Below are 13,465 nucleotides of genomic sequence, written 5' to 3'. Positions count from 1 at the left end.
TGGGTGTGGAACATGGCCAACCGGGAAATAGGGAGGTGAGTGATAAGATGGGGTAGGCGGGAAATGTGGTTGGATGGAGACAGTGGGCCGGATCCTAAATGTCACAGGAGGCGTTTAGACTCATTATTACAGGTAAGAAGACTGCACAGAGGTCCCACAGTGAAAATAGATTGGGGAGAGGAAAGGCTGGGACCAGTCCATCGAATTACGAAACTATTAAAATAATACAGGTTTGATGTGACCAGGGTCTGGTCTAGGCGGTGATAAAGAAAAGGAAAACAAATTCAAAAGCTATTCAAAAGCAGAGATTGACAACATGATGAGATTCCACGTAGGAAGGGGACAGATGTGACACCTGGAAGAATTATCTTGGCTTTGGCAAAAAAAAAAGAAAAGAAAAGAAAAGAAAATTTAGAAGAACAAGTGTTTAGAAGGAAAGATGAAAGGGCATCAGTTTCCAAGGAGAGAAGAAGGGACAGCGTTCTTTTCTGGTCTTAGCTGCAATAAATCTTCCAGATGCCTCATTCCTTATCAGTTACAGACATTTGTATTAGCACAGCTCCGTTTGTCCAAAGCACAGACTTGTCTGAGGACAGTGGGTATGACAACTGTGCGAAATGTGTCAAAACTAGAAAGGTGTGTGGGGGGCAGATGACAACCTGATGAAATATTATCAAATGCTACCCCTTGAATACCAGAGGTAGCATGATAGTTGGGGGCAGGGAAGGGCACATACCTTCGTAAGAAGCCACCGCAAAGAACAGAGCCCCCCCCCAAATGGAGATGTGTTTCCCAGTTTCCTCTTGTCCTCATCAACTACAGTCAGCTCTAATCTTAACGGTGCTCCAGGACGCTGGTTCTTGCACCTGCCCTGCTTGGATCTGGTGTCATCTGCCAGTTGACTGGTATGTGACTGGCCTGCCGCCCACTCTACTTTTGCTCAAAGTACTAGGCTTTGGGTGGGGTCCAGTGTCTGACCTCATCTTGCCCTCTAGTGATTGACTTCACAATTCCTGAGTCATCAGTTTCCATTGGAGGGAACTAACCAGTCCAGAATGTATAAATATAATCTTCTATTTTCTCCCATGTCTTTCACACCCACTATAACATTATCCATAAAAGGCTGATACTCTTGCTTCTCCTTATGCTTTTACAATCTTCCTCCTCACTGCCTGATGGTTGGGGCTAAAAAGCAAAGTGGAAGCGTCCTTCAACTTTTTTGCACATACTAACATCTAGGACAATTTTAAACTTTTGTGCAATGGAAGAGGGTATGATTGTTAATTGCATGTCTTCATTATTTCTTATGAGTACAAGAAGGAGCTCAAGCATATGTCTTTATCCAAGATGGTTCTTATTAATCCAGATATTGTTTATAGCTGCAGAGAGATTCTGAAGACTCACAACCACCTTTTTTTTTTTTTCAAAGACAATTTATTCAAGAGAGACAAAGAAAGAGTGAGAGAGAGCACGAGCAGGGTGAGGGGCAGAGGGAGCCCAGCTCGGGGCTCGATCCCGGGACTCTGGGATCATGACCCGAGCAGAAGGCAGACGCTTAAAGGACTGAGCCACCCAGGGGCCCCATCATAACCACCTTTGACTGTAATAGGAGTGATCCTTCCAAATGAAACCAAGATAAAATTTGAAGGTGACTTTTGTAGATGAGCCAATTAGAGTTTTAAGGAGTCTGAGGCTTGGTGTGCAGCGTCCAGGGAAGTTAAGACTTGAGGTAAGTCATTAATCTGGTTTCAGTTTCACCCTGTTTAAAAGACATTGTTAACAGAACTTATATAAAGATCAAGGTACTGGGCCAAACTTTGATTCTAGAATGGAGGTTGGTCAAGATTGGCCTGAACTGACATTACAGGAAAGCTTGTTTTATTCCCCCTTTTCTTATGGACTTTAAAACATTCTTTCTCCTTGTAATTTTCACCGGTGAATGATTTGCTGTAAGTGGGGCGCAATGTAATAAGTCAAAGTTTTTATTTTATTTATGATTCCCAGAATACTTAACTTTTAAAAGAGCCTCAGAATCTTCCTTTTTCCCCCCTTAAATTTGTAATATTTTTGCTTTCTTGGACCCCGATGACACCGCAAATGAGAATATAACGAAAAGCGTATGCTGCTCATTAGTGCAGTTCTAGCGCACCTGTGTGGTACTGGGTCTATAAAAGGCTGGACTTAATGCCTTAGGAAGCACCGTATAAAAGAGGTTGCTTCAGGCAAGATCCCTCGTGGGAGGAATATTGTTTTCTCTTTAAAAAATATTAGTTCTAATAGTCTCTTCCTGTAAGACCATGAGAAGAGAAGGAAAAATTTAGAAGGAGAAAAGCACAATTCTGCCAAAATCCAGTGAATCTCCCTCATGAAAACACATTATTAACAAGAGCTGTGATCTTTGCACTTTGCTAATTTTAATCCACAAGCAGAGAAAACTTGATTTGAAGCGTTTGTGCCCAGAGATGTTAAAAGCAAAATTATTAGAAGCTGTGGTTCACCGGGGAATCTAAGGGACTCCAGAATCTCCACACCCATCAGCTCCATCTACTACTTCCCTCCTCCTCCATTCACACCCCAAATATATGTGCCATTTATTTTTTTATTTTTTTTAAAGATTTTATTTATTTATTTGACAGAGAGAGCAAGAGAGGGAACACAAGCAGGGTGCGTGGGAGAGGGAGAAGCAGGCTTCCCGCTGAGCAGGGACCCGGAAGCGGGGCTCGATCCCAGGACCCCGGGATCATGACCTGAGCAGAAGGCAGACGCTTAATGACTGAGCCATCCAGGTGCCCCTATACGTGCCGTTTAAATAGGAGCAGTGCACTCGCTATGCACAGAGGCTTAAATGAAATCAAATAAATTAATTTCCAATCAGATTGTTGCCCCCAAATCATTTCTAGTCAAGCGAACTGGACTCAAAATGAAGGTCCTATTGGAATGCATAAAACAATGATCTCTACAATAGTCCTTCTGGCTCCCCAATACAATTCTGTTCATTGTCCTCATCTTCCTAACAGAACTCTGCTTTTGTTCAAGGGAGCATGCCCAGCTACAAGATCACCTTCCCAGGTCTTTCCTGCTGATACAGATGCCACACACACGTCACACAGCTCTAGCCAATGAAGATCAAATAGAAACTTTGAGTGGGGCTTCTTGGGAAGTTATTTCAAAAGAGTCAACTGACTTTGCTCTCTTTCTTTTTCATGTCTGGATGGAAAACACAATGCTCGAGGTGGAGTGGTCATCTTGTGACTGGAAGAGAGGGGTATCAGAGAAAAACCATGTGCCGCAGATGGCTGGAGAGAAGACAAAAGAGGCTCAGGTTTCTAAAGGCATTGAGGAGTCAACACACCATTCCACAACAACATAAAATTCTTTGTGCAGCCAAACCTCCAGGCACCTCAGTGTGTTCACCAACCCCAGAAGCTCCCTGAACTCCTTAGGTTAGGGTTATGGAGACTTCATTACATAGGTATGATGAATTATATCATTGGCCACTGGTCAATACATTGGCCATTCCATCCATTTCCAGCCCCTCTTCCCCAGAGATTAAGGGTGGGGCTAAAAGTTCCAACCTTCTAATCACTTGGTTGGTTCCCCTAGCAACCAGCTCCCCATCCCTAGAAGCTTGTAAAAAGTCACCTCATTAACATAAGCTCAGGTGTGGTTGACCAGGGCTTGATGCATAACAGAAGACAGTCCTTCAACTTTATCACCCTTGAGCTATTTCAGAAACTGGCAACAAAACCCAAATATTATAATAAAAGATGCTCCAATAGTCCTTCTCAGGAAATTACAAGGGTTTTAGAAGCTCTGACCTGGAGCTGGGAACAAAGACCAAAATATGTATTTCTTATATTACAATATCACACTTCCTGTTCCAAAATAGTAAAGATATAATCCTATATTTTCATTTCTAGTGTGTTTATAAAAAGAATTTTATAGTGTAATTTAGTCAAGTTTATCACTCTTCTGCTTCATGACTTTTTTTTCTTGTATATTTTAAAGAAATTCTTTGCTACCTCATCATGATGATGTTATCTAATAATTTTCCTCTCGAGATACCATTGCTTTGTTTTTTATATTTAGGCTTTTAGTCCATCTGGAACTTGTTTTCATATAAAGTATGAGGTAAGGATCTAATTTTGCTTTATTTTACCATACAGATAAGAAATTATCAAACATTTTTCCTTTCAGTCATTTCCAGCCTGTTTTGTAATATTACCATTTTTCTGTAACATGTTTCTGTAGGTGAACTCTCCGTTCGGCAATCTGCGTCTATACTTGCATAATTTCCATGATGTCTTCATTATAGTAGCTTTATTTTAAAACTTGGTACCTGGCTGATCAATACTGCCAGTCTTTATATTCCTTCAAAGTTATGTATTCTATTTTTTTTCCATACTTAAAGACTGTAATTTTTTAAAGTCGTTTTTTAGGTTCACAGCAAAATTGAAAGTAAAGTACAGAGAGTCCCCTATAGTCCCTGCCCCGACATATGCATATCCTCCCCCATTACTAGCCTCACCCACCAGTGTGGTACCTTTGTTCTAACTGATGAACCTGCACAGACACATCATAATCACCTAAAACCCATAGATTATCTTGGAGTTCACTCTTGGTGTTGTACATTCTATGCATTTGGAAAAGTGTGTATTAATACGTATCTATCATTATAGCATCGTACAGAGTAGTTTCTGTTGCCTGTTTTTTTCCCTGTCAATAACGCTTACCATGTTCTTTGCATGTCTCATGGTATTTGGCTAAAATCTGGACATTTTAGATAATATAGTAAAGCCATGGCATTTGGCTAAAATCTGGACATTTTAGATAATATAGTAAAGCAACTGTTGGTGCCAGTTCTCCCCACCCCCCACACGAAGGCTTGTTGTTTCCATATTCGTTGTTTTGTGACTTGGGTGGACTGTTTTAGTAAAGTCTAGTTCTCCTCCTGAGAGCACCCTCTGATGTCATTTTGCAGCAGACGCAGCCTTGACATGTGTATAATCAACCCTTAGTAGAGAAAGGATTTTGCAGTGCTCTTTTACCCTGATTTCTCTATTAGCTGACTGCCTCTGTTGATATCACAAATTGCTGCTAGCTTCCACTCATTGCTGGTGGATCGCTCTATTGTTTCTGACAATGCCTTGGGGCATAAATTGCTTCACAGTCTGACCCCTTAAATTGGGTCCCCTAGGGTCCCCTTCATAGGGGTGATCTTTGTGTTGTTATTTTTTTTTAAGATTTTATTTATTTATTTGACAGAGAGAGAGAGAGAGCGAGAGAGAGCGAGCGCATAAGCAGGAGGAGGGGCAGGAGGAGAGGAAGAAGCAGGCTCCCCGCTGAACAGGAAGCCTGATGTGGGGCTCCATCCCAGGACCCTGGGATCATGACCTGAGGCAAAGGCAGATGCTTAACCAACTGAGCCACCCAGGTGCCCCGCAGGGGTGATCTTTGAAGAGAAACTTTGAGATTTGTTTCCACCGTAGGAGTTACCGTTTTTTACTGTCTCTTTCTCTGATTCTCCCTTTTAAACTTCTGGTTTATCTACCATTTAGCTTGTTTCTCTCATGAAGTTACAAGCCTCCTCTTAATTGCTCACCACCAAGATCTCAATTGTTTTCCACAACCCCTTAGCCATGAACTTACCCATACTCTGTTCCAAATGCAATGGAACCTTAAATTGAGTTGTACTGCTCTTTGTTCTTTTAAGCCCTCTCTCCCCCTAAGCAAAACTACTGCACCGCAATGCAGCCCTAACCAGGACAGTAGACCACTTCTCCCAGAGGGGTACCCCTGGTCTATGAGTAGAGCTCTGAGTGGAGATGCTAGACCCTGGTCTTCTCAATTAGCTCCTCCTGGCATGGAATATTTGCCCTATAAGTGAGCCTGGGCAGAAGCCCTTGAGTCTCAGTATCCTCAGCCTACTGCCCCTGGATTGGAGCTTCTTTTCTATGCCTGGGAACTGTTTCAGGAAAGGAGACGGGTTCTCTTGGCCATGCCTGCCTAGCATAAACCTGGGGGCCGGGGATAGGGCCTAAAATGTCCCTCCCTAGTTCCCATCTTCCAATTAGTCTTGGCCCCTGAGTGGCTTATTTGGGCCTCTACTCAAGAATAGGAAAGCTACCCCAAAAATCCAATTTTCAAGCACATTTTAGACCCTTTCTCCTTCCAGCTACTACTTACTGCCCGCTGCTAGGTCAGACCATAGCATGACTCATAGCTGTGTGCTTTGGCTCTGTTTTTAATCCATTATAAATGATTATCTTGCTTTTGAGTTCTACTTTATCCTTTTAAGTTTTAGTTTCTTTATCTCTATTGTTGCCATGTGTCCAGTGAGCAGGAGATGCTTCAAAGTATCAACTCACCATGCAGTTTTGTCTTGTAAACTCTGCTGACTTTATTAAGAAAATAACTTGTATTTCAGCTCTGAAACTAGCAAAATTACTCCTAAATTTATTAGATGTTCACAGGGCTTATTTTTATTTAATCATGTAAATACCTGCATAGTTGCCATATTATTTTCACAAATTTGAACCAGGTTATGTTGGTGTTGATTTTATACTTAGGGTAGGTAAAACATTAGTCAATTAAATTTACTGACTATTACTTGATGATTTTCTATGTACAAGAATGATACGAGGGAGTTATATTAGTGGGGTCATTTATTATCATTTTACTGATTATAGATTTGGGGAAATTTTGGACATAAAAACGGCTGTTGGAGGACAGATACAGACACTGCTGTGAATGAATTTTTAGGGCTAACAATCCAGGAGGATGAGAACACTCTATTACAGGATTTGCTATTTGGATTGGTAAAGAGGGGGTGATCCTTGAAGAGAATCTTTGAGTTTGTTTCACCCTAGGAGCTCTCTTTTTTACTGTCTCTTTCGAGATTCTCCCTTTTAAACCTTTGGTTCATCTACTATTTAGCTTGTTTCTCTCATGGGGTTGCAAGCCTCCTCTTAATTGCTCACCTCTAAGATTTCAGTGGTTTTCCACTATTCAGGGAAGAACATTTATGTTTACATTTACATTTATTCAATGTTGAGAACATAGAGAGAAATTCCTACATCTGAGTGTATATATTTTCCTTAAATAAATGCATATTTTACTACCGGAATGATTAAAATATGAAATTTCTCAGTAGGATACACTATAATTAAATTTGTAACTTTACTTACTAACCACACTAAATATTTTATATTACTAATTATTCTGAAGCTGGAAGAATGTTCTTTTATATTCTGCTCTCTACACTCTCTCCCCCAAGCCAGCATGTTGCAAGTCACATAAGAAACTCAATCTAATTTTAAAGAAGATGAAGTTATATATTACTGAGTATTTACTTTGTCCCAGACGCTATTAAGTTTTTTAAGTACGGGGGTGCCTGGGTGGCTCAGGGTCCTGAGATCCAGCCTCATATCTGGCTCCCCGCTCAGTAGGGAATCTGCTTTTCCCACTCCCTCTCCCTCTTCTCCCCCCACCCCCAGCTCATGCTCACTCTCGCTCTCTCTCAAATAAATAAATAAAACCTTTTTTTAAAAAAAGGTTTTTTTAAGTACAGTTTCTTGTTAAAACTTCACACTCATCTTAAGAGGTAAGTACTATGATGATTTCTGTGTAATCAATGAGGGAACTGAGGCACACAGAAGGTAACTTGATTGGGCCCGCAGAGTTAATAATTAAGGTTTTGACTGAAATATAATCCAAGGCATTCTGGCTCTGATGTCTGCTGACTCTGTACTCTACTCACTTCTGATAGATACATAGAGCTCTCCCTCTCTCCTATACATAGTAACACTATATAGAGTAATATAAACAGTGGCGAATGAGGCATCACCCTATAATCCAACTCGTCATTATGTCTACTACAAAACATATGGGTGACACAAATAAACAGAAATTAAAAAAAACAAAAAACAAAAAAACAAATTCCAGAGATTTTTCTTTCTGGTAGAAAAAGGCACATTAAATCTTTCAATCTCTCTCTCTCTCTCCCTCTTTTAAGCAAATAGACAACAGATAATTAAGGGCATGGCATAGAACTGGTATTGTGTGTTTGTGATTCACTAGCTATAAAGATTATTTCCTTTGAGACAAAGGCAAGACAGATGTGAGAATAACAAGAAGAATTTACAAAATAGGAATTTAAAAAAACCAAAGTATGAAAACAGAAGTAATAAACAATTGGTAAGTAGAGAGATTTGGGGCATGTAACGTTAATAAGGAAAGACTTCTTGGTGAAAGAAGAAGAGTTGAAGATTAAAGGAAGAAAATTACAATGTGTGGGATGGAACAGACGAGGCTATTACATGTGTAAGTGGAAATCTAGGGAATGTTCAGAAAGAATTCTTCCAAGCCCTTAGAGACCAACAAATTGGGCCATGATTGGAGAAAAAGGAACACCCTAAATTGTTTCAGGGAACATATAAGTGTGGTATTTGAAGAACAAACAGAATGGTTTACATGGCTCATTTTTGAGAGCTATAATCCTGAGAACCACTGAAAGATTTTTTAGGATGGCTCTGATGTGATCTGAATGATGAACACAAGGTAATTATGCTGGTGGTGCCATGAGGAATCCCACTGAGAGAGGGAGCCATTGGGCTTCTGAGGGGGTAGGAAATGAGAGCAATTACAACACATTTTAAGCAGAAATGTGTTACTTTTCTTTAAAACATATACAAAAGAGGAGATGGTCCAAAGACTCAAGGGAATTATCACTGACATTGACGGGAAGTGAAGCAGTGTAAAAATAAAATACAAAATTGAGTTGTCAAATTGGACTTCTGGAGACCTGAAATAGATACAAATGGAAATTTACACGTACAATAGCAGATCCTAAGGGGTTGAGGTACAGGTTAAGAAAAACCTGGATGCAACTTGCATATAAATGGAGAAGGTCAGTTAAGGGGATCCCAAAAGGAGCAGGGAAAGAAAAAATGTAATTAAGGGGTGTCCACAAGATGATGTAGGGGAGAGAAAGAATTGGAGAAAGCTAGAGAAGAATAATCCCTCCAAATGTGCCCTCCTTTCCTTATTGAGCCATCGGTCAGATTTTCATATTCAAAAACCTATGGATTGAATTAAAAGAAATATTTTGGGGCTCCTGGGGGGCTCAGTCGGTTAAGCAGCTGCCATCAGCTCAGGTCATGATCCTGGGGTCCTGGGATCGAACCCCGTTTCAGGCTCCCTGCTCAGCAGGGAGCCTGCTTTTCCCTCTCTCTCTGCTGCTCCCCCTGCTTGTGCTCTCTCTGTCAAATAAATAAATAAATAAATCTTAAAAAAAAAAGAAACATTTTAACTTTGACAGATCTCCACTAGAGGTTTTTTTTTTTAATCAAATATGTGTTCTTTTCTGGTTTTCCACCTCCTACAAAGATTAACCTTAACTTTTCAATTGAGCACACAAAATAAAATAAATAAGTGAATGTACTCAACAGAAGTTCAACTCTAAGTTTTAATTCACTGTTTTATTTCTGAAAGTATAATTGTTTGAGGCTTTCGGTCGTCATGTTAGAGTATATTAAAATACTGAGGGGATGATTTTACAAAGACTGAAGAAGAGGTAGTACATTCATTACATTCAATACGTTAATACATTATGGAAAATTAGGAAATTTATTTCCTTACAGTTCTTCCCTCCTCTTCTGCCCCCAGAAGTGTTTATTTCTTAGGCAGAAGCATCATAGCTAGGGATAATTACTTTGGTCTTTGGGAACGTTTCCCAGATAATAACATGGTGCCCCAGAGACCTGAGAAAAGAACATTGCGCATATGAAATTGAGTTCTAATTGAAGCCTAATCACTGACTCACATTCGGATTCCTTGAGAAAATTACTTAACCCATTTCTGGGTCTCTCTCCGCAGCACAAGGAGAATAATGCCGACTTTACAACAATGTGGGATGGATTAGCAATTAAATGGTGGCCAAAATGCCTTGAAAATACAAAGCTACACTATATAAATAAACGTTAAATAAGAATGGAGAAAACAAGAGAAGAAACAAGCTTGGGAATATGTTGGGAATAATTCTTGGAAAAGCCCCTCGAGAGGCCCGTCTCCCTGCATGGGCTTGTTTTGCACAGCAGCTAAGTCAATAGACCACCCTTCATAGGTAAGAAAGGCTGAACTTCACACCGGATAAGCACAAATTAATTTGGTACAGGTGTGTTTTATACGCTGAGGGAGAATGTTCACAGTGTCCTGTAGCCTTCGTACACCCAAGGTGGTCTGCTCGGAGGAAATACTAGGCTGTCATCTAAAACCTGTCAGAACACCAGCTGGATATAAGGGGTTAGAGCCCTGGATGCTGACTTATGTTTGGGATCTCGAACACATCAAGAAGACGTGGAAAATACTCAAGAAACATTTCGGAAGGAAGAAAACTTAACACGGGTCTATGTTTCCTTACCCCCGAATCCCAAGGTCTCCTGTGTTGCAGAATTCTGGTAATTTTTGGGAGCAGATGTAGGGATCTCTGTATCCATCTAAGTATGTATGTACCTATGTATGTACATATCTATCTACCTACCTACCTATCTAGATCATCTATCTCTCATTTATCATCAGAACCAGTGAAGACTAAGGCATTGCTCTATAATCCAACACATATTATCTCTGCTACAAAACACAGGAGTTGCACAAATAAAGACAAATCATAAATAACCTCACATCAGTTAGGTCAAATTTTTCTGGTAACTGATTTATGAAATTATTGTTTTCGGCTTTTAGAATTTGGCTTTTGCATGGAAGAATTGCAAAAAGGGGATTGTGGATCTGTTACAAAAAAAAACAAAAACAACATAGACCTCTGAGGTTGAAACTGGAAACTTAGCCTTGTGTAGGGTAGTGTGCCTTATAGTCTGAACTGGACTATCTAATTTTGGGAGGGGGAGAACTGTCTACTTAAGTGTGGATTATACTTATTATTTAATGGCCACATTTCATTTAGCTCACTGTTAAAGAGATTTTGTATTTTCTCTGAACCCGAAGTCCATGGGCCCATATATAAGCTCCTGGGGTAGCATGAATCCAGATACCTCCTGAAATAGTGTGCACATATCCGTGTGTGTGTGTGTGTTTCCAGGGAGATGGTCCATCGCTTTTCTTCTTCTTTTTTTTTTTTTTGGCCTTTAAATATCCAAGCATCCCAAGAGTTGGAAAAGTTCTCAAGCTTCTGCTTTATCTCTATAAATGTTAATGACAATAGTTTAAAAGGAAGGTTTACATTGGTATTCTAGTAATGCATTTCACGCTCCTTACTATGGCTAGGAAGGCCACATGTGGTCCAGTCCAGCGGCCCCCCCCCCCCCCACCGCTTTCCTCCCCCCCCCCCCCCCCCCCCGCTTACTGGGTTCCAGCCCCACTGGCCTTCTTTAGGTTTCTTGTTCTCAGAAAACTTGTTCCTGCCTCAAAGTTTTTGTACCCGTTGTTGGCTCTGCCTGGTGCCCCTGACCAAGATCTCCCCAAAGTTGGTTGCTTTTTGTCATTTAAATCTCAGCTCCAATGCTACCTCCTCCAAAAAGCCTTCTCTGACTACTTAATTTAAAATCACTCCCAGTCATTCCCCATTGCACCATCTTGATTTATTTTCTTCACAATACTTAGAGTCACAACTTGCGTGGCTAGACATGGTGGCCCTTGGCACTTAATCCTCTAACTGAAATAATCTTGTTTATTTATATATTTACTCATTTATTTTCTGATCCCCAACCCTAATATGTAAACTTACTGCTGTCCTCTCTGCCTAGAGTAGTGATTCCCATTTAGCAAGGGGGTCAATGAGTATTTGTGGAATAAATGAATAAATGAATTGATTACACTTATGGCAGTAGTAATGGTGCTTATTGTAGAAAATCAGAACTGGTGAGCAATGGCCAGTTAAAAGTTATTTAACCTTTTTACAATTGTTTTCTTCATAAGTAAAACAGATATCATAGTACCCACCTTGCAAGTCTATTGTGAAATTTATTTTATTTTATTTTTTTTTAAGATTTTATTTATTTATTTGAGAGAGAAAGAATGAGAGATAGCATGAGAGAGAAGAGGGTCAGAGGGAGAAGCAGACTCCCTGCTGAGCAGGAAGCCCGATGCAGGACTCGATCCCAGGACTCCAGGATCATGACCTGAGCCGAAGGCAGTCGCTTAACCAACTGAGCCACCCAGGCGCCCTATTGTGAAATTTAAATGAGTCACTACATTTAAAACACTTGACAGACTAGAATACATTTGTTAAATATTATTGTCATTATTATTGTCATCTTACAAAAATTAAAAAATCACTTAAGTGAGACTAAAGGCATATTGAACAAAATAAAAATGGGTACCCTCTAAAATACATTACTTAAGATTCCAGATAGGGGCACCTGGGTGACTCTTGCTTTTGGCTCAGGTCATGATCTCAGGGTGAGATCGAACCTGCTTAAGATTCTCTCTCCCTCTCCCCCTGCCCTCCCCCCACTCTTGCATGTGCTTTGTTTCTCTCTCTCTCTCTCAAAAAAAAAAAAGATATTCCAGATAAAATAATCTAAAGGTATAGATAACACAATGTCATATTAACATAAATTTTAATTGCTAAATGTGCATTAAAATGGAAAACCCTAAGAATTTTGGATTTGAACATAGACCATAAAAGTATTTTAGTAATTTAAGCACTATTCTGGATTCCAACTTTTGAGAGTCAAAACACCTGAAACTAAATACATGCTTTATTCTTTTGTTGTATACTGACAAAATCTATAAACAGAATACTAAGTAGTTAATCTTCATAATATCTAAAACTCCAGAATTCAACACTCTGCATTAGTAATTCTCTGGAGTATGTGTATATCTTGAGTATTCATTTGTCTTTATAAAAGAATCACTCAAGAGTATGCTGACTAACTAGATAAATGAAGAATGTGATTTGAGATATGTGCTCTCAGAAACTAATTTTATTTTGGAAAATTTTGCTATAAACCTGCGCTAGTAGGGTTAATGAGTGATTCTTTTCCATCTACTTAGTTCTAGCTAAAAAATCATTTCCACATCAAATAGCAGTTCTCATTAAAGTGTCTGTTGATGAGTTCTCTCTCATTATGCTGAAAAAATGTGGTTATAAACCAAATTTCTAAAACCATTGCATGTGTCCTAATCCAGTTCATTAAATATCATAGCCTAAATATTTCTTTCTAATGTTTTCTTTCAAGCAGTGCATGCACCAAGCTTGTTTATATCAACTTTGAGGGAACTATTTTATGGCTTTATAATATTTTAGAACTGAAATAGTCCTTAGACATCATCTGGTTCGATTCTCATCATTTAAAAATGAGTGAACTGAAGGCCAGAGAGGAAGACGTGTCCAAGATCATCACGAGAATTAATGGAGGAGCAGAGGATAGAACTCTCATCTGACTTTCCTTCTTCAGATCTCTAACCACGAATTCCCAAGGGGCAGTGACCTCCTAATGAGCTCAGC

The sequence above is a fragment of the Callorhinus ursinus genome, unplaced genomic scaffold (genome assembly GCF_003265705.2).
Source record: "Callorhinus ursinus isolate GAN/ISIS: 27379988/994484 unplaced genomic scaffold, GSC_fseal_2.0 scaffold4, whole genome shotgun sequence".
Lineage (NCBI taxonomy): Eukaryota > Metazoa > Chordata > Mammalia > Carnivora > Otariidae > Callorhinus > Callorhinus ursinus.
The sequence above is the reverse complement of the archived record's forward strand: the minus strand, read 5'-3'. Positions refer to the sequence as shown.